At 48.0% G+C, this 22,106-nt stretch overlaps 1 protein-coding gene and 1 pseudogene across 1 annotated transcript in view; both read right to left on the bottom strand.

Annotated features, from left to right (window-relative positions):
• LOC139047029 (calcitonin gene-related peptide type 1 receptor-like) overlaps positions 1–22,106 on the bottom strand; it is a 203,874-nt gene that overhangs the window by 52,901 nt on the left and 128,867 nt on the right. The window lies entirely within an intron of this gene.
• Positions 944–8,538, bottom strand: LOC139061419 (uncharacterized; annotated as a pseudogene).

The raw sequence follows: 22,106 nt of genomic DNA on the forward strand, positions 1-22,106 counted from the left end.
GAACGCGAAGCACGGCGGGGGATGAAAGACGGCAAAAGGAAAGAGAGCGTGAGGAGGAAGGCCGAGGAAGAGAGTGTGGCGAGAGGGCGAGGAGGAAAGTGGAGTGCCGCACGAGACATGCTCCACGGCGGCGACCAGGCATGCGACGAGCGCGTTCACTGATACAGCATGTGGAAACGAAGCGCTGGCTTGGTCGTCGCACCAACTGCGCATGCGCTACTTGTCCTGCGCCGTCGCCGCTAGAGAGTGCGCTCCACGCTAGGCACGCGTTTCCGTGTTGACGCTTTCTTTCTGAACAATGAGCGACGCAACCGGTGGAAATGCTTCGTCTGCCGCTGCTGCTAAACGAGCTGCCCGAGCAGAGGCTCAGCGCTGCCGCCGAGAGGACCCTGTCGTTCAGAACCAAATTATCTGCCACAATATATCGCGAATTCCAAACACCAAAACAGCTGTGCTCAAAATTCGCATTAGGGAGTATCGCGACCGTCGTTGAATATTTTTTTTTCAATAAATGTCGTTCCTCCTTCTCCTGTTCCCGCAAAGTACCCCCATCTCGGCGCTGATAAAACAGCGATCTTCACGCAGCGTGCAAAAAGACACACAAGCGCCGGACGAATGTGGATACGTTAATTGAAAGCGATAGCAAACTTTAGCGTAGTGCGGAAGGCGTTTCAAAACGCTGGCGTTGCCGGCGTCGCAACTCTGTGGCGCCCGAGATCAGACCGAACAAATACCGTAGGTGTTTCTCAGTCACCAAAGGAAGGATTACATCAATTTAGCTTGAAGTTAACTGCGCGTTCTGCTAAGACCGGTGGATGCAGCGCGACATGTTATGCCACGGCATTTTGATCTAGCGACCGTGGTATGGCACACATCTGCGAAGCAGGAATGAGAAAGCGTTTACCGTGCGTTTACGCTGAACGTTTTATACCGGCAGCGGAAGTCAGAACGTGCCCTGACCCTTGCGGAGCCAATCGGGCGGAGTGGGACGGTGCATCCGCTTGGCTTCGACGTTTTCGCAGGCGAATGCCTAGGTGGTTTAAAAAAAAACATCTTTTTTTAAACTTGCATGCGTCGTCAACGGCGGGAACAGCACCAGGGCTACGTTACGCGAATGCACCTCAAGCGGCCCTATAATTGTCATCGCTCTTGTAGACTGCTAGTATCCAACAAAAGTTTCCCGAAATTCTTATAGCCATTTGTTCAGGAGGGCGGTGCACTTAGAGGGTTTAAAGGAACGTTAAAGGGAAATATTAAGTCAAGTTAGATCGATAGATTATTCGTCTAGAAGTCTGTCAACATTTTCTGTGTTCCCATATGCCCCTTTGTTGAGTAAAAAAAATAGCCGAGGAAGGTCCCGCTGCTGTTGCTTAATTTGAAACGCGCGCTCCCAAACAAGGAAGTTTGAAAAAAAAAATTTCTTATCTTTTTAAACCTCCTTGCTCCGAAACGGACGAGTTGAAGCTATTCCCACGTGACCTCTTTCTGTGGTGCTCATCGTGAATTTCCCAGTGCTTGCGTCGCAGAATAGGTGCCATAGTCCACATTTGGTGGCGCCACTCTGATTTTTAAATTTTCTTTATTTTCCAGTTTACAAAAGCTCTGTTCTCGCTACGAATTACGAATTAGTTTTTGCAGAAACATTGTCTTTCAACCCGGGTAGAAATTGCCCTTTGGAGTCTATTTGAAAGGACAAAATGCGAGGAATTTCAGACACATTCACAAACTGCAACGAAATAATGTGAAACTTCAAAGAATTGCTCACGTATATATAGATGATTATTAGGTTTCATACAGATTTTGCTAGCCTGTTTCCAAATCTTTGAAATAAGCTTTGGTGCGTATTTACAAATAAAGTTTCATGGCTTTTAGGAATACTATATATTTGCAGTCTGGATGACTCGGTTCAATAAAATTTATAGAAAAACCTTGCGCCACTATTGTTGCTGAAATGAGAGTCCTTCATTGAAATGCATGCATCACTGGCTCCAACGACAATGGACACATGCGAACTTCGGAAAGAAAAGGCGAACTGGAAACAAACATTGTTCCATTCTAAAAAAAAAGAAGAAAAGCATACTCATGTTGTATGTATTGAATATGTAATCGCATCTCCATCCACGTTACCATTGCGTCAAAAAATTGTATGATTAATACTATGTAACGAGACCATACCATGTGAAGATGTAAACTCGATACATCAGTCTTTTGCTGTTGTTACATGTGCTTTTGTTCAATAAAATTCCCTTTGTGCAGTAAAGTGCCTGTGTCACATCATCATTGTACCATAGAGAAAGATATTCAACAAGAGCGGACAACCGGCGAAAATTCGCGACAGGAAATACGTCACGCTAGTATTAATGTCGACACTTTGTAGCCGCGAGCGTCGGATACAAAAAAGTGAAATGAATATACCAGAGGTTTTATTCTCTTTCCCTGTGAAAAAAAAAATATCTGTGCGTAAAATAAGTTACACTTTGTGAATTACTTGCGTTGCCTAGCGACAGGCCAATGACGCGCAGACACGCCGCCAAAGCGAGCGGGACCGGCTGCGTGCGTGAGCGTTTGTCTGTTTGGCGACTCGTCTGCCTGTTTTCCTTTCTTTTTATTTAGCCTTGTTTGTTGGGCTTCCGGCGTATTCTTGCATTACTTGTGCACTTCGACACGGCACCACCGCATCATTGATTAACGGAGAGGTGAAAAATTGTGTTTGGCAGAAAGCCTCAGGCCCGAATGCCAAAATAAATGTACCACTGACTCAGTCAAGGCTCCGCGCCACACTCATCAGCCTCACTCGCGTACAGCTGCTAGAGTAACACTGGTTAATAGCGGTACTGCAACTAAGTCAATGGCATAACTGATTTTGTTGGTACTTTTCGCAGCCCGTAGAGCAGTCATGAGTACCCTTTCGGAAGCTGACAATCTATTAGAAGGGAGAGAGAGAGAGAGATAAAACTTTATTGTGTACGTGATGGGGTTAAGGGGTGGCGGGGGTTGGGAGACTAACCCCCAATCCCCCCCTTCCTCAGACGGCGGCCAGTTCTTGCTTTCTGGCGGCGTCTTCGGCCATCCGGACTGCCCAGAGCTGCTCCTCTGGGTCCAAGCTGAGCAGCAATGTCTCCCACTGCTCGGCCGTACTAATGATGCGTGTGTTAGTGCGGGAGGTGTTGGTGGGTGAGGCTTTGGGGCATTGCCAAATAATATGATTGAGGTCGGCGCGGGCTTTGCACGCTTTGCAGAGTGGTGAGTATGCATCGGGGTACATGCGGTTGTAAAGCACGGGGTTCGGAAAAGTTCGTGTCTGAAGGAGTCGCCAAGTGGTGGATTGAGACTTAGTCAGTGTTTCGTGTGCTGGGGGGTAGCGTAACCGCTCTCTGCGGTAGTGCAGTAGAATTTCTCCGAACGTGACCATTCGGTCCCGCGCGTGACTGCGATGCAGAGCAGAGGGCTGGTCGGGATCGGAAGACGCAGGAGAAGGATGATGCGCCCGGTGTGCGAGAGCTCGGGCGGCATCGTGTGCGGCTGCGTTTCCAGCCAGACCCGAGTGACCAGGGGCCCAGATGATCTGCACGCGGCGTTGCCTTGAGGGAGGAGTGTCAGAGAGAATCTTCTGCGCTTGGGGTGCTATTAGTCCTGTTGCGTAGTTACGAATGGCCGTTTTTGAGTCGCTGATGATGCAGTGTGCATTGGTAGCCGCGTAGGCCAAAGCGATGGCCGTTTCTTCTCCTACTTCGGGTTGCGTGGCGAATATTGATGCGGCCGCGGAGAGGTGGTACTGCGAACCCGCGACTGTGACGACCGCCATGGCGTTTTGGTTGGGGTAGTCTGCTGCGTCCACGTAGGTTACGTCAGCGGCTTGGTCGTAGCGCTTTTGTAGTTGTTTAGCTCTTTCTGCTCGTCGCTCCGGATTGTGTTCAGGGTGCATATTGCGAGGTATGGGCGGGATATCTAGCTGATCATGAATGTTTGGAGGGATGGGTACTTTTGGTCCGAATTGGGTGGTGTAGGTTATGCCTAGGGTGCCTAGAATGTGCCTGCCCGTGGTGGAATGGGCAAGTCGTTCGTATTGGCTAATACGGTGCGCTTCAATAAGCTCGTCTATGGTGTTATGAATGCCTAGGGCGTCCAGTTTCTCGTTAGAGGTGGTGATGGGAAGATGTAGGGCTTGTTTATAGGCCCTCTTGATCATGGTATTGAGTTTGGACTTCTCAGTTGCATTGAGGCTAAGGTACGGGGCGACATAGGTGATCCTGCTCAAGACGTAGGCGGTTACCAGGCGTATAAGGTTGCTTTCCTTCATGCCGTGATGTCGATTTCCGATGCGTGCAATGAGGCGAGTGGTTTGGTGTACATGATTATCTAATTGATTGAGTATCTCCGTGTTTCTGCCGTTTTGTTGGATGCATAAGCCAAGGATACGAATGCTAGGTACTGTAGCTATGCGTTGCTGGTGCACGCGGAGTTCCATCTCGGGTGGGTGAGGGTCTGGACGTCGACCTCCCCAATTAGGCTTGTACAGAAGGAGCTCCGATTTCTGTGGGGAACACGCCAGGCCGCGCGGTTCTACGTATGCAACGACCTCGTTGATGGCTTGCTGCAGCGTGTCTTGGATGTCTCCGTCGCTGCCCCCGGTGACCCACAGGGTGATATCGTCTGCGTATAGGCTATGCTTGAGGTTGGGGATGCTAGCTAATGCAGGCGGTAGTCCGAGCAAGGCCACGTTAAACAGAAAAGGGGATAGAACCGATCCTTGCGGCGTGCCTTTACTGCCTAAGTGAATAATTGGCGACTGCAACCCTCCGATGGTAATGGTGGCTGTGCGACCTGTAAGAAAATTCTTTACGTAGTTATAGGTTCGATGTCCAACCTGGAGTTGTGCCAGTTGGTTCAGTATGGCCTCATGCGTGACGTTATCGAAGGCCTTGGTTAGGTCTAGCCCCAAGATGGCTCTGGTGTCCAGCCTGGAGGTTTTGTCGCCATCGATAATTTGGTGCTTGAGCTGAATCATGATATCTTGAGCAGAAAGTTTCGGGCGGAAGCCAATCATGGTATTGGGGAAGAGGTCGTTGTCGTTCATATGTCTGTGTAAGCGTGTGAGGATGACGTGCTCGAGGACTTTTCCGACACATGAAGTCAGGGAGATAGGGCGGAGGTTTTCGAGTAGGAGGCGCTTCCCGGGTTTGGGAATCATAATAATTTTGGCTTCCTTCCATTGTGAGGGGAGGTTTCCAGTTTCCCAGTATGCGTTAAAATAAGCTGTGAGGGCTAGTATAGAATCCTCAATCTAGGTTGCGAAGCATTTTATTAGTAATGCCATCAGGTCCCGGGGCTGAGTTAGGGCGGAGTGCGCGGATGGCTTCACGTACTTCTGCTGCTTCTATGGGCACATCCAGGTGGTCGTTATCGGTGCCTGTGTATGCTGGAGCGGGTGTAGTAGGTTGAGGTCCTATGTATCGGTCTATCAATTCTTGAAGAACTTGTGCGTCCGTGCCCGAATGGGTGTGAATAATTTTTTGCAAGTTGTGCTGTTGTGTGTTCTTGCTGTTAGCCGGATCGAGGAGGCAACGGAGGATATTCCACGTTTTGGGCAGGTTTGGTTGCCGCTCCATGCTGTCGCATGTGCTGTGCCAATTTTGACGAGTAAGTTGTTGTGCGTAGTCTTCGATTTGAAGGGTGAGAGTACTAATACGCTTCCTGAGCGTTCGGTTGAGCTTGTTGCGTTTGTATCTGCGTTGCAGACTGGCGAGGGCTTCCCACATATGCAGTAACTTGCTATCTGCCTCCTGCAGATTGGCTTCCTCAGGCACCAATTTAGTGGCTTTGCTCGCGTCTTGCAGCAAGGATGCGACCCAATCTTCGAAAGGGGGTTGGGTACCCGAGAAAGAGGTGAGGGCTCTGGCCTGCCGGAAAGCGTCCCAGTTCGTTATGTGGAGTTGACGACCCTTAGGCTTTCGCGGGCCCACTCGAACTGTTGTTTGGATTAAATAGAGGTCGCTGCCCAAGTTGTCTTGTGTGTTGATCCAGTCTGCTTGTGGAATTCGTTTTGCGAATGTCAAGTCCGGAGTAGTGTCTCTGCTAACGCTGTTTCCCATACGAGTGGGAGAAGTTGGATCCGTGACAAGAGTAAGACCTAGATTCTGTCCGTCAAGCCATAGTTGTCTTCCCTTTCGGCGGTCCATTGAGTATCCCCATGCCACCGCAGGGGCGTTAAGGTCCCCTGCGATGAGCAGGGGGGCTCCCCTAGCTACATGATCTGCTTTGGTGAAAAGTCGTAGAAACCTATGTTGTTCTCTGGGGCTGCTGTACACATTGAGGATGAAGAGGCTCTGTTGCTTGCGCCTTGCAGACGGGATGATCTCCAGAAAAATGTGGGCTGCTGTATCAATGCCTGTGTGATGCCGTATAACCGGAATGTTTCGCTTAACTAGTGTGGTTACTTGGGGCCTGCGGTTATCATTGCAAACTGCGGTGTATGCCGCGTATCCTGACAGCTTAGCCGCTTCTCCGGTCTCTTGTAATGCGATAACATCGGGGGAAGTATGTGGTGCGAGAGAGGTAATGTATTGCTCTAAGTGTGCTCGCTTTCGCCGGAAGCCCCGGCAGTTCCACTGCCAAATGCAGTAGGTAACACGTTCTGGATTACTCGCAGCCACCTTTGTCGGGACGCGAGTACGGCTTCTTTAGGGGACCTGCTCTGGGACGGAGTAGGGTGTTTTCCAATTCTGTCAAACGGGTGTTGTGATTTTGAGCCAAAGTTGCGACCATGTCTTGAAGCACTTTGCGCGTGTCGTCCATGTTTTCCTGTCGCTGTTGTTCTCTTGCCGCAAAGGCTTGCTCAGTTCTGGGCAGTAGTAGCGTTTCTAGTTTCGCCGTAAGGAGGTTGTCCATTGCGCGTTCGAGAGCTTTTGCAATGGAGGCGTCGAGCAATGTGGCAAGTTTACAGTCTAATGCTTCGTTGAGGTTGCGTTCTATCCACTGTTGCAGCTCAGTGAGGGCCTCACAGTTGACATTTCCTTCTGAAGTGTATGCTGGTGCTGCTACTTTTGAGATTGGTTCGAGACCTTTGCGTTTGTGCGAGGTTGGTTGTTGGGTGGTTTGCGGGCAATCTATTGCAGGGACAGGAAGGATGTCTGCATTTGATGGTAAATGTTTGGGTTGTGTGTCTGCAAGTTGTGATTTGAGATTAGCGTTTTCTGTCTTGAGTTCTTGTATCTCAGCACGTAAGGATCGGAGCTCCTGCATGAAGCTGTGCATGGTAGCGTCACTAACTGTGTTCACTGGGGTTGCTATAGGTTGTGTGGTGTGACCTGTGTGGGAGACAATGCTGGCCCAGCTTACCTTGGGGGGTGCGTCTTGCACTTTGACTGTGGTCGTTTTAAGGCTTGTGTTTCCTTGCTGCTGCGGCGGTGTTGAATCCGGTCCGCTCCGAGAGTGACTGCGTCCTTGTGACTGACTGCGACCTCGGGAGCGGCTGCGTCCACGAGACCGGCTGCGTCCTCGTGAATTGCTGCGTTCGGGAGCCTGCGGTTGTAGTGTTGACTTCGGTGTTGGCAGAGCTGAGTCTCCATTTGCAGAAGTCGATGGCCCCATCTCCTGGTCAGCTCCTTGTTGTCCCAGTCGTAGGCGTTCCCATCGTCGTTGGAGTAGGAGGTGTGGTGTCTGGAAGCGGCGATGGCAGGACTTATCACTAGTCGGGTGGTCTTTGCCGCAGAGCGCGCAGCAAGGGTGACAGGGGTGATTATCCGGTGGATTTACTGTGTCACAGCTCTTGCATTTCTTCTGGGTTGGAGTGGGGCATACATCGGCCCTGTGTCCGACGGTCCCGCAGATGTCGCAGACCTCGATGCGCTTCTTATGTAGATAGCATTTGTATTCTGCTCCGCGGTAGTAGACATGGTACGGTACTTGCTTTCCGTCGAATACGATGAGCACTGAATTAGTGTTGCCCATGCGTCGGGCCTGCAGAATCGTAGGGTTCTTCTTGTAAACGAGACTGTTGGTAATGTCTTCTTCCGTGTCATATGAAGGGATGTTATGTATGACTCCTTTGGCTGTGTCCTACGGCGGTGTGACGTATGCTGTGGCAGCGTAGCGGACTGCTCCGATGGGGAGACTGCGGATGCGACAGTATTTTTCGGCGTTAGACATCATTGGCGTGCTAACTACAATGACATTATTATCCGTGCATGAGCGGTAAATGTCGTCCTCTGCTTCTTTGGTTGTAATGCCCGTGATCTGTAGTATTGAGTCGCGTATCTGGGCGTCTCCTAGTTTGGACACGTTGAAACCGTCTCTTGGGCGTATGACGATCTCGATATCGTTCTTCGGAAGTCGTGGTTGCCGTGGTGCGCGTCGGCGTAGTGCGGGCTGCTCGGTACTCTCGGTGCGTGCGCTTGCTGTTGCACGGAGGGATCCGTGTATGAGTAGGGATGATGCCTGCGTAGTCTGTCGTTGCTTACGGTGGCTGACAAGCCAACCTGCTTCAACGGAAACTTCATCGGGGGCTATTTTCGTGCCTTCAACCTCTACTACCTCCATGACGAGGGGAGGGGCTGCACTTACTTGATCTCATGAGGGTGCGAGTCGTTGGGCGAAGTCCTCGGGAGCCGGGACTGCGACAGCGACGCCGCGCACCTTCGTAGCTGCGGCGCACCTGTCTCTCGGCCAGACGGAGCAGCTGAAGGTCTTGTTAGGGTTAGCAATCTTGTGGTCGTAGAAACCCTTGTCCTGGGTCCCTGGCGTCGGGACTGGTCGTGATCGGTAGCGGACCACTTCCGGAAGCTGGTTCCGACGTTAGTTTGGGTCCAGCGGTGATTGTTTGGCCACAAGAGTTTGAAATATACGGAGCCCATACGAGGCGCGTGCACTCCGTGAGCGGCGTCGTCGTCGAAGGGAGAGAGCCCTGTTGACCCTGGAATCTCTCGTGTCTCAACAATCCGGTTGAAGCCTATGGCAACGAGCGTATGAATTACTGTTGCAAGAATGTTTCGATATTCTAGTGGAATGTTAGCGGCTTGCGAACGAAGTGTGCTGACTTTCGGAGATTGCTTGTGCGGTATAATTTTCTATACCTTGAACCTCAAAAAGTCGTGCTAGTTGGAAGGGATTCATCGTGAAAGAAGGAAATGCGTGCAGACACGGATGCAAGAGACACGGCGTGTCTTTGTCGACAGGTTCTTTTCTTTTGTGCCCGTGTCTGCACGCCTTACCTTCTTTCGCGACGAATTCCTATGCTTGGTATTTAAGAGGCAGGAATCAGTGGTGATTTCCGCCTCTTGAACTGTGTGACACAAAGTCGTCTCGGCAAGGTGGTATTGGCAGAGTGTTGTGCGTCAGAAAGGACCTGTCATCTTATAAAATTCAGTAAAGTGACTCAAACTGTGCGAGATTCATCGCACGTAAAGTAACCTTCGGCAAGCAGTGCCGTAACAGTGGAAGCCCTGGTGGAAGCCTTCAATATAGTAATTACAATGTATCTATATGCGGATAATTTAATAGGACACAATATTGTTACGGAAACGAAGGATTAAGAACTGGAGACTATGTACAAAGTATATTTACAAAGGATAACTGCAGCGCTGGCCAGTTCTGCCGACAACTCGAGAGCCAGAGCGCGTTCGTCGTTTTCGTCGAGGCGCCTGCGTGCATCGCCCACAAGAAACACGGAATACTCATGTATGAATATTATCTGGGATAGTGCTCGCTGTGACGCACCCGGAAATGTTGTTGAAATTGTCCTGGAGAAATGCAACGTGACTGCTCTAAATGATGGGTCGCCAGCATGTCTTCGTGGATATGAGGATTCAAGCTTTATAGATGTAAGTTCCCAGAATCTTGTGAAAAGCCTAGGGTGGACGACAGACCTAGAAACACGTGGAAGCTATAATGTTACCATTCCTGCGGCTCACGCTTGGACGCGCAGTGATAAGAGCATAAGAGCACGTACAAACTGGAGGGCCCGTGGCTACCATTTAACAAATCAAACTAGCCGACATATGACAGTCGAATGCTTCACTGAACTTTTGCAAAGTAACGTGAACATATGTACAATAAATGTACCAATAACCGAAGATTATGCTGGAATTTGGCCGAGAATATAACATCTCGGAGCCACCGGACGCCGGTCGGAAAGGACATACTGATGGAGCGGAACTTTAGAAGCATGCGCAAGCGCTAACAATATGTACACGTCATGCACAGGCGCATGCGAAAATTAGCTAAAAGTCGCTGGCATGACTCACACACTTGTTCCAAGAATTTGATTAGTTATTCGTGCATTAGGGCGGCCACGTAATACAGAGACACCCGTTTCGTGCTCTCGCAGCGGCGAGGTACATCCCGGAGATGATGGTTGCCGATGAATTTTGCCAACTTATTTCTTGATGTTACTGCAATTTACAGCGCGCACCGGGGCGAGGTTAGGCTTGGTAACGCATTATGCAGAATTTGAGAATTCAGCTCAGCAGAAAGTCGAGGCTTGTTGTTCTGCGCAACATGCTCAACTGGACAACATTCTCCCCAAGCGAGCTTGTACACGCGATTGCGTCATGTCGCCAAAAAAATCTACTGCTGGGCCGGACGTCATTACCTACGATATGCTAAAGAATCCTAGGGCAACTAGTGCCGCTGCTCTTCTGAACGCGTTTAATCAACTATGGACAGGAGAAAGTGCACCAGAATCTCGGAAAATTGCTCGTGTAATTCCAATTTTGAAACCGGGTGAGACATCCTTGTGCCTTGATTCCTTCCGGTCTGTTAGCTTGACAAGCTGCTTATGCAAATTATTCGAGAAGATGACTGATGTCAGACTTCAGTGATGGTGTAACAAAATCGGCATGTTGTCCGAATATATGACGGGATTTAGAAAACAGAGATGCACAATTGATGCAATGCCGGATATTGTAACGTGTGTAGAGCACGGACGTGCCTGTGGAAACTTGACAATAGCGGTGTTATTAGATATAAAAAGGCCATTTGCCCCCTCCACCCACGTTCATGTTCTCCCTACTCTTCTAGAGCTGGAAGTGTCTGGCAGGTCTTTGTGATGGATTTCTATATTCCTAACAGATCGCAATATATTCGTGCAGACAAGCGAAGGAAAAAAGGGCTGAACATGATGTGAAACAGGCAATACCCCGGGGTAGCGTATTCAACGCTTTCCTTTTTAAGTGTGTCACCTTGGATTTAGCAAGGAGACTGCCCTCTGGGTTACGAGTTTTACTTTAGGCAGATTATATGTGCATTTGGGAATCTGCGTCCAACGTGCATTCTCTTCAGATGCCTTTGCCAGAAGGCATAAATATGGTGAAGAACTTTTTAGGGAGGGAGGGCTGGATCTATCATACGCAAAAACTCTTATTGCCCTTCACCCGGAAGCTGTTGAAAAATTGACCCCGTAGTCTAGAAGGAGAACCTTCAATGAACGTCACACAGCAGTGATTTCTTGGAATAATGCTCCGTCGGCAGCTATCCTGGGCTCCACACATAAAGAAATCTTGAAAGTGAGTGTGATAGCGAATGTACTTCGCAGGATTGCTGGTACATGATGGACCGGACATTAAGTATAATCAATACTCAACGACACAATGCTTTAGTTCGGCAAGAACAGCGTACTATGCGCCTATCTTACACGGCCTTTTCGGCACATAGGAAGAACGGCTACAAATAGTCTTAGCGAGAGGCCATATGCCTAGGAGTTCCGCACCCATCTTCTGGCTATCTTGGTATGTCATTTGTCACATCTCATTTTGTCCGGCTTCAAACCCAGTATGAAAAACCCCTGGCTTTGAAAATATCGAAAAGGGACAAAAGCCACGTCCGTAAAGAAATTCAAAGCCTCTGTATTTACCCTTCCAAAGAGTGAATCTTGGAAATCAGACGGAGAATACGCTTCCCGCACGTATGCTTAGGCTGCCAAAAGCAGAATTGGCAGTATACAGACGGCATAATCAGAAAAGGAGACGTGCTCACTAAAGCTGCTGAACTACTAGAGCTATAGCTAATATATATGTGGTATTACAGATTACGTACATGTCTATACGGATGGCTCCAGTTTAACACATTCTTCAACTTTAGTATTTGTTATACTACGCTTCAATAAACTAGAATAATTTAGGCTATCTCGCGCAACATCGTGTACGATGGCTGAACTATTCACTACCTTACGTGCAATAAGATATATGACTTTCATTAGAGAGGCCCATAAGTTTTCAGTGACTCCCAGGCGGCACTCGCATCGCTTTACAGCACTAAAATGAAAGCACATGATGTTGTTGTAATTTACGGGACTCAAAACGCCCACAAAGACAAACCAAGTTCAGTACAAGAAAATATTTAATTGTATGCCGGTACATTGTAATATTTCAAGCAACACAGCAGCCGACGCAGCAGCACGACAAGCACATTGTAAGGTTGATGATTTCTCTTCGAGTCTTAGGAAGACTGCGCCGCATCTTAAAAACAATATTTAAAATATGCAGAAGTGCATGGTTTGCCTCATACTCCAACAGTTCCGATCTGTTTCATATTGACCCCTCAATTTTTGAATTCACAGTTACATTACCTTTAGATAGAAACATAGAAAACCTTATTCATCGCTTACGGCCGGGCTACGCCTACACCAAACACTTTTTGCGCAGGATTGGGCGCGCTGAAATTCCTCGGTGCGATTGTGGCTTAGTTGACGAAGGCACATATTACCTAAATTTTTGCACAATGCCCGCACCCTGACATACCAAGACACCGATTTAAATCGTCAGTAATGGCGTCTGGATTGACTTCTCAATTTGACAAAAACAAATTTTGGGCCATGGGCAATGAAAGCAAAGCAAAAGTGCGCTTTAATTACACGAATAGCATTTCTGGAAGACAGCGGCATAATTGAGCGGTTAACGCACTGAAAAAACAAGTTTTTTAGAGAATTTTTAATTTTTATTGTGAAGGTGTATATCTAATATTATTGTGATTAGCATCGTCGCTTGAGTGCCTATTTGTTATGTGACACATTGATCACCTCTTGTGCCATTGTTCTGGCTTTCATAAACAACGTCACTCTCCACTGTTCCTTGAACAGATTTGACAATAGACCATTTACAGAAACAAAGCTCTTGGGAGCCTGGCCTCAAAGCTCTTCTGCCCAGAAAGCCACCTGAAGGCGACAGTATTGAGTGCCCGACTTTAGAGATGCCGCACCTGGCTCAGTGCTTGTGAAAGTGCGATAAACACTCGTATCTTATCTCTCACTCCCCCCTCCCCACATGTAGGGTAGCAAACTGGACGAAGTCCTGTTAACCTCCCTGCCTTTCCTTCCCTCCCTTCTCCCTCTTTCTGCTGTGTGACACCCCTGTTCGCATGATTGCTTTAAGTGTGTCTTTGTAATCTTGTCTTGTTATTTGCAGCTGTATGTGGCAACGCAAGTTTGTTGCAGCTATGTTGCATATTGTTATATCTTTTGTGTCGCAACTGTGTTTTGTGTGTACCGCACAAGAGTGAAGGAGTAGCCGGAGCCGTATTTGTGCGCCAACGTTTCCTTATATCATGACAATAAAATAAACAGAGAACCTCAGGTGGCCAAATTTAATCCGCAGCCATTCATTACAACGTCTCTCGTAGCCACATTGTTGTATTGGAACGTGAAAATCAATCAATCAATCAATCAATCAATCAATCAATCAATCAATCAATCAATCAATCAATCAATCAATCAATCAATCAATCAATCAATCAATCAATGAAGGAATGAATGAATGAATGAATGAATGAAGGAATGAAGGAGTGAAGGAATGAATGAGTGAATGAAGGAATGAAGGAATGAATGAATGAAGGAATGAATGAGTGAATGAGTGAATGAAAGAATGAATGAGTGAATGAAGGAATGAAGGAATGAATGAGTGAATGAAGGAATGAATGAGTGAATGAATGAATGAAGGAATGAATGAAGGAATGAATGAATGAATGAATGAATGAATGAATGAAGGAATGAATGAATCAATTAATCAGTCAATCAACACGATGATGGAGATATTTAGAAAGTACAGGCTAATATGCAAGCTTGCCAACTGCGTCCACTTCTCCGTTGTGATGAAAACAATACCGTAATGATCAAAGTGTGGTATGCTCCATGTTATAAGAAAAGGCCTCTCATCGAAAGCTCCCTGCACGTACGCGAGAACTTCTCTGCGCCTGACAGTCAATTATCGGCCCTGACAGAGGGCGTGTTGCGTCAGCGCTCTGCGATCTATACTTTGTCTCTCTCTCTCTCTATCGACTCTCGGTACGGACACTCAACGTCACAGACAGCCGCAGCGATACACGACACAGCAGCCACTCTGCTCGGACCTCTTGGTGGGGGACACGGCTTCCGCATAGCGTGTCACAAAGCAATTATCAGCCCGCATCGCAAAGATGCTCGCACGCGAATTATTCCTCTGCTTTAGGCGTTCGAAGCGAGAGACACTGCACACGCTAAGGAGGTCGCACTGCCTCTTTCACATGTCATCGTTACCCATGCGGTTCAGTTATGCGTTCTAGCTTTAAGCTAAAACTAATGCAAGTTCTCAGTTATCCATTTTATTTTCTTTAACCGCGAGGAAGGAAAGAATGTGGAAAGAAGCATAACGTAAGAAAACTGAGTCAAGGTCAGCCGAACACGTGATCGTGCCGCAGGAAGTTCCACTGTTTTCCGACACCGCGTTTCGAGAAGACAACGGTTGCGACAGCAACGTGCTGGTACCGCACTCGCGCTATTCAACGAAGGCGACAAATGCACACGTTGCAATAAATGACCGAGAACAAATGCGCACAGAGTGCACAGCAAAGCCCTCCCCGTACAAGGGTGCCTCGAATAAAACCCCCCGGAAACCAATGGAGACTGACTGGGCCGAGTCTGCTGAGCGCGGAATCGCGTGTTGGGCCAACGTTTATGCGAAGCATATTACTAGAGCTCAACCCAGCTCGTCAGGCGCGGCGGTGTCGCCTTCAATACCACGTGACACCGTGACGTCACGACAGAGGAGAAACGGGGCTCCAACTCGCGCCGTCGCTCGCGGCGTCGCCTTCAAGTCTGACCACGTGACACCGTGACGTCACGACAGAGGAGAAACGGGGCTCCAACTCGCGGCGTCGCTCGCGGCGTCGCGGCGGTATATAAGCAGCTGCGCTTGCCTCTGCTAGACACTCACGAGGTGAGATGCCTCTTGGAGACGGAGCTGCTCGTTGGAATGAGAAGCGAAGGTTACGGCGTACTACAGAGACTGATGAAGAGTGGGAAGAACGTCTGGCCAAGCAACGTGCTCAGTAGGCGGCTCGGCGACAAGTTACTTACCAAGTTTAGCCACCAATATGCTTCGCATCTGACTAGGCTTAACCAAGCTAAGCCTCAGCCAATTTTTTAAGGTAGAACAGACGATAGGGACGGCTTCACGGAGAGTTGGTCAGGGAAGGGTGGCTGCGATACGCATATGATGCTCTCTTTTTTTGGCTTCTAGCGCGAAGTGAAACACGGACACAGAAAGGAGCAGACAGGAAAGGAAAACTTCGCGCTAGAAGCGAAAATCATGTTACCGTACCAACTCGCCCAACTGTCTATCCTGATGCTCTCTCTCCCAGTTTATCTTGTCCGTGCATAGCTTTAACAAACACACAATAATCCTCAAGCTTCTTCCATCGTCTTGCTCGTGTTCCGCTGGGCTCACGAGGACCGAGCGTCTCGTCAGCCTCCGTCTACCCAAAGAATTTTTTTCCGACACCAGTGTGGCACAAGGATATTAAAAAAAAGAGGTACCTTTTTATTTCCCATACCAAGCCTAATACCACACGTTTCCGCTGACACAATACTACATAATATGTATGTAGATTGAAAGGAAAAATTGGCATCTACTCGAATGTAGCACGAGGCTACGAAGGAAACCCTTATGTGTTCTTCAGAGAGAAAGCTTCGCAGTAGAGGAAAAATTCGTCCTGGTCCAGGATTCGAACACGAATAACTCGATTCCGCATCGCTAGCTGGCCGGACATCACGGCTAGCTGGTGCGGCAACTACAAGGCGCAGTCTCCGCGGGTATTACGTGCTCGCGTCTTTTTCCTGGCTAACCGAATCACCTCTCACACTAAGAGCAGGCTTTTTCTTTCTTTTCTTGTGTCCTAGAAGTGTGATTTACCAATACGGTTCAACCTACCTTTGTATTTACTGCCCGTTTAACGTGCAATGGCTAAAAGTGGTCGAGATTTCTTTTCCGTGCACGCATTGCCAGTGAGGTTAGAATTCACCCCAAATGTGTTGCCTCGCACAACGGAGGCATGCGCAGGCAAAGAGCAACAGAGAGTTCTGAAAGCTGTCGAAACCTGTTCAGGGTGCTAGCAACATTTCGATACCTGACTCGCAGTGTCTAGAGCCCGGAGGAAGGTGAAATGAGCTTTGAGCAACGCGATTGAAGCCAAAGCTGTCGGCCCAACACGTTATCGCATATCAAAGTGCGCGGTTGGTTTCAGTGTTCCCGCTCTGCAGGCAGAGCCGCGGCAGGGCAGTCGAACTAGCGCGCACCGAATAAAAAATTGGCTGAGGCTTAGCTTGGTTAAGCCTAGTCAGATGCGAAGCATATTGGTGGCTAAACTTGGTAAGGAACTTGACGCCGAGCCGCATACTGAGCACGTTGCTTGGCCAGACGTTCTTCCCGCTCTTCATCAGTCTCTGTAGCACGCCGCAACCTTCGCTTCTCATTCCAACGAGCAGCTCTGTCTCCAGGAGGCATCTCACCTCGTGAGTGTCTAGCAGAGGCAAGCGCAGCCGCCGCGACGCCGCGAGCGACGGCGCGAGTTGGAGCCCCGTTTCTCCTCTGTCGTGACGTCATGGTGTCACGTGGTATTGAAGGCGACACCGCCGCGCCTGAGGAGCTGGGTTGAGCTCTCGAGCGACGGCGCGAGTTGGAGCCCCGTTTCTCCTCTGTCGTGACGTCACGGTGTCACGTGGTATTGAAGGCGACACCGCCGCGCCTGAGGAGCTGGGTTGAGCTCTAGTAATATGCTTCACATAAAACTACTGCCATAGCTGTTGGGAAGTAAACGTCTCGGCAAATCTCGATTCTTGTTCCGTGACCTCGACGCAAGAGGTCACGTGTTGGGCCGCCACTGAGCAAAGGGCGTGGCTTCACGGAGCGTTCACTTGCCAAGGCTGGCTGCTTGACGGTATGCTCTCTCCTCACCTTTTCCTTACTCCATGGTCGACAGTATGAAGCCATCTAGAGGGTGTTGGTGAAGCACGGGTCGCCTGAGGCGCTGAACGTAGAGGGATGAGCGATGAGAAAGTAAACGCCAAAGTTGTTTTCTTTCGTGGAGCCGTGGTGGCTCTAAGCCGTTAATGCTATATGAGGACCACACAGTCACAAACGGGGTTCAAGTTTTCGACTACTAAGGCGTCGGTCGTCAGCACCACAAAAGAAATTGCAAACGCTGTATTTCTGATGTAACATCATCCACAAAGAAGGCAAGGAGAAGCGGGATAAATACGCAAACTTGAGGGCCGCCTTTTCCGGCCTCGTAAAGACGGCTGCCCATTGACACTAACGCAGCAATGCCCGCTCGCACTTAGGGACTCGGAATGATTTGCATGACATCGACTTGTATAAAGAGTCGGAGCTGCATAATTTCGTGTGTTCTTTCATATTCAATCTTTTTAGCCATTCTGCTGCTTCCAGCGCAGCGCATCGAACCAGACATTTGTTTTGGCTAACCTCCGTGCCTTTTCATCTCTTATTTACTTTTTACCTCCAGAAGTGACGTCATAGACTGCTGCAAGTCGCCCTTTGACAGCCTTTGAACAAGTAACTCGCTGCATGCTGGCATGGAAGGCCTTGCTGAGGTCAAAGCTTATCACTAACCACTGACGCTAATGCAACAGTGCATATAGCGCAGTAACGAACATAGGAGGTACGCGGCAATCTGCCGTAAATCGCAGTGCGGCAATCTTTTGAGCAAGCACTTCACTGCAGACGACATCGAAGGCTTTGCTTGGGCAGAAGTATGTGCGGTATTTATAGTCGTCTCTTCTTTTCTATTGCTTCGAAGCACGTGTCATAAAGATGTGCCGGAGCGTCTGGGGTAGAAAGCTGTACTTGAGAGGGATAAGCGCAATATTTGCTGAAAAACTACGTGAGTTATCATGATTAAATGATATTATTTTGAAGTCGTCGGCACGGCTTCTGCTGCGTTGCTTTCGCGTAAGCTGCTTTCCATGCCGCGGCTGCTGCGCCGTGAAAGCCACCATTCCTGCCGTTGACCGGAAGTGGTGCGGACTCCCTTCGTCATTGATCTCCTACGCCGCGGGGGTTCTCACGCTCGCTTCTCCCATTGGCCTCTTCAGTCACGTGCTCGCTACCTCCAGTTTCAACCTCCGGAGCCACTCCTCCAAGGCAACCTCCCACCGCAACTCTTCCCTCTTGACGGAGCGGCAAGTGGCCGATAGCATCCATCTGGATGTGCGCGAGTTCCGTCCCTGGCTATCTCTATATTTATTTGGTTTCCTGCCGAGCGGCCAGCTAGCATTTTTCCTTTCAAATGTGTGTATTTTTTTGTCTCTCTCTTTTTAAAATTCGAATGATTGCCGTGCGGCAAAAAAAGATTATGCATCGTTTGCAGTGTTGAGAATCATAAGAAAAACGACAAACTTGCCGAGTTTCAAGTCACCTTAGCGATAACTGTTTGCTTTTGGAGTTTTATTGACTTCTTAACGACTTATATATAGCTAGTAGCTTGACCTGCTAATATTCCTCTATGGACATTGGTTAAGCTTGACGTCTTGCCCCATTTTATTTCAAAGGGGATGTACGCCTCTGTTTCGTGAGGCATGCTTCTGATACCGTACCAAATAGTATTTTAGGTGCATCAAAGCTGATTTACTAGGCGTAGCAATATTTCTTAAAATCTGACACCTATTTAAGACATGCTGGGTTTTGTTGCTGTTCTACATTTTACCATTAACTCGTTATACAGCAAAAGCTTTGTTACGCTGTATAAGTAAATAAACAATAATAAGACGCCCACAAACAATAAAAACATCAAAAAGGCAAAATTTCGAACTAGTCGTCGTAATAATCATTTTGGCTTGGCGTCATTTGGCTAGAGATGGAATGTTTTCTGCCTAACCCAGGCGAGTTTGTCCAAAAACAGTTACAAACAATGGTCTTATACATACGTAAATAGCTGCTTTTCTTCAATATTTGCGCATTTGTCTCCACCGAAGCTTCAGGTACTGCCCGTTTATGTCGCAGTCTCTTGTCTGACGTAAGCAGCCTCCAGACGGTCTGGATTGTTGTGGGCAAGAGTCTACTAGATGTCACATCGTTCACTTAAGTTCGCGAAGCGGGGGAAAATTAAGGCGAACCTCAAATATAGAATTTTGGCTGACGTATTACGAAAAGTGTGGCGAGAACATGCAACCAGACTGGAAATTCAAGGCCGATCTGTATGAAGAAAGTAAGTTTTTTTTTGTAGCGAGTGAAATTGTAAATATGCCACAAATATTTTAATTTTGTGCAGAAAGATTCTAAAGAATTCTTTATGCTTGCTTACATGTTTCTTGTTCAGCAAGTTGCCTTGCACAGCTATGGGTAAATTCAATGATGGTAAAATCGGTACTGTTTTAGGTTGTGACTGAACTAAACCTTTTTTTTTTATTTCATCTCAATATGCCGAGTAGAAGGGGGGTAGCATGCAGCGCCTATATTTCTGTAGATTTTCAATAGGCATTCTTTCACATAGAGAGAAATTAACGTTCTCTATATAGACTATTCAGATACAGCTCTAGGAAGGTATATTTCATCTCGACAACAGGAGTGGCTATGCTATTCTCATGACAACTGCGTGTTTATTTCGAGATGTCGCCATGACGTTCAAACTAGACAATAGGGTCTGGTAATACGCGCGACACGTAGTTCTTACGAAAAAAAAAAAAAGGACGCAAACACGAGCATTGCCGGTCTTCTTGTTTTTTTCTCTGATTTGTGCTTTGAGTTGCTTTGAGTTCAAGTGGCAATGTAATATTGACTGGTTCTCTTACGATGCCGTAAGCAATGGAGAAATTAAGCATTCTCGCAAGTAGCTTATAATAACATTGTACGAAAGGAAAGTTCAATTATCACGTATAAATTTAACGCGCGATGACGCATAGAAATTAAATACAGCAGGGACGAACTTAAAGAAATGATGAAGCATTTTATGAAGAAACGTAAAATAAACGCGACTACATGTTTGCGTAATCTTTTCGCGTCGCGGGCCTCCCTATTACGTAAACTCGCGGAAGGTACTTGTTTCTGGATTTTCGTTGCTGCGTGTTTCGGCTCCATGGTACAGGCAGAAAAAAAATTGAAGGCCTCAAAAACGAGTAAACGACCGTTTTTTTCGAACGTAAGCATTTCTCGGCCCTGGAAAAAAAGAACTATATGTGCCTGCCAACGAAAAAAGGCCGAAAGAAATAACGCAATAAAAAGTGACACTGTTAAGGAATCATGACGGCCCTGGCGGAGCTTTTCCCTTGAAGCGTTCGTTCTACAGCGAAACAATCTTTAGGAGTGGGCTAACAATTGCCCGAGCTGTGGCTTCGAGTAAAGACTTCCCACTGTCACTAATCTTCTTTCTGCACTTAAGACGAAACAAAAGCGGGAAACAAAGCAGCAAATAGAGACCGAGGTTTTAAGAGTGACGTAGTTCGGGGGAGAGTGGAACGTTCTTCGTCAGCTTTCTCGGGCAAAAAACATCTGCGCCTCACTCTGTAGGTAGTCGCCGGGCCGGGAAATACCGGCCCGCAAGTCGTATAAAAACCTCTCGCTTATCGCTAAGGAGCTAAATGCATTTTCCCCCGTTCAACTCCAGCTGACGGGATATAAGGCGCCCCCTGGAAGCGACACCTTCTATATTACTTCCGGGTCGTGCCATGCTTTCAAGCATCGGTTCAAGCGCTTTGCGGGAAAATTGCTCACGTAAAACGGTGAATGGATGGATGCTGTGAGCGTCCCCTTTGAAATGGTGTGGTAGGTGGCGCCACCAAGCTCCTTCTTGTTATTTTGCATGACTTACTATCTACGTTAAAAAATTAAAAAAAAATGGAGAAAATGAAAAAAAAAAGCCCCACGATGAATTCCTAAACCAAAATTTTCTGAACACTTATTGGCAACATTGCTTTCGTGCAACCTCCGTTGCTTGTCGTTTCCACACTTTTGTCCACCACTTCTCCTATCGCCACTTACTAATCTCTGTTACGGGCATGTTTACTATCCCCCTGCTGTCACTGAATCCAAGCTCTTACAGACGAGCTCCCGCACCATCTCTTGGTTTGTTTGGCAGTTTACGGACATAAGAGAAAACGTGTGAACTACTACCGACGGCACGACAGAACTTATTTTTACCCGCACAGCTGTTGATGCGCAGCCAACGGAAAGAGTAGAGTTTTACGCCACTTGCTTCCAGCGACGAGTACTCGTAAATTACCGGTAAATGTGGGGGATTACAGATAAATTGACCGAGCTTCGTGGAAGTTAAAAACATCGGCGTATACGATTACCAGAGTAATCGTATATGTCGTGGCCTAGTTGGTAGTGTGCCCGCCTCAGATGCGGGATGTTGCGGGTTCGATTCCCACGGCCGTTGGGCACCCACTGGTTCAAATGCGCACACGTGTACCCCGTCCTGGCATTCGGTTTCCTTCAGGGGTGATACGCTTTGGAAAGGAGCCTGCGACCCAAATTCCCGTTGAAAACCCTGGTGAGCGCAAAAAAAAAATAAAGAGGTTTTGACCGCTCCCGTGGCTGCAAGTACTTATAGTAATTGCAGATGCGATTAGTGTAAGCAAGCTTTCCTGGTTATCATTTTTAATTATTGGTTTCAGGAGGCGCGGTATAATCGCTGAGTCAGCCATACTCAAAGCACAACCAATTGTTAGAAAAACAACGTGCCTTACAACGGATTCAAAAATTACCCACTCGGAATCAATGCACCACCGGAACGCATTTGCAATTTCCGCGCAACGTTACTTCGTAGTGAGGGAACGTGGTACCTAGAAGTGGAACGCACTTTCTTTTTTCGCAGTGGATTGAGAGTAATTACATATTTTGTTTTCA

This window comes from Dermacentor albipictus, chromosome 6 (genome assembly GCF_038994185.2).
Source record: "Dermacentor albipictus isolate Rhodes 1998 colony chromosome 6, USDA_Dalb.pri_finalv2, whole genome shotgun sequence".
NCBI lineage: Eukaryota > Metazoa > Arthropoda > Arachnida > Ixodida > Ixodidae > Dermacentor > Dermacentor albipictus.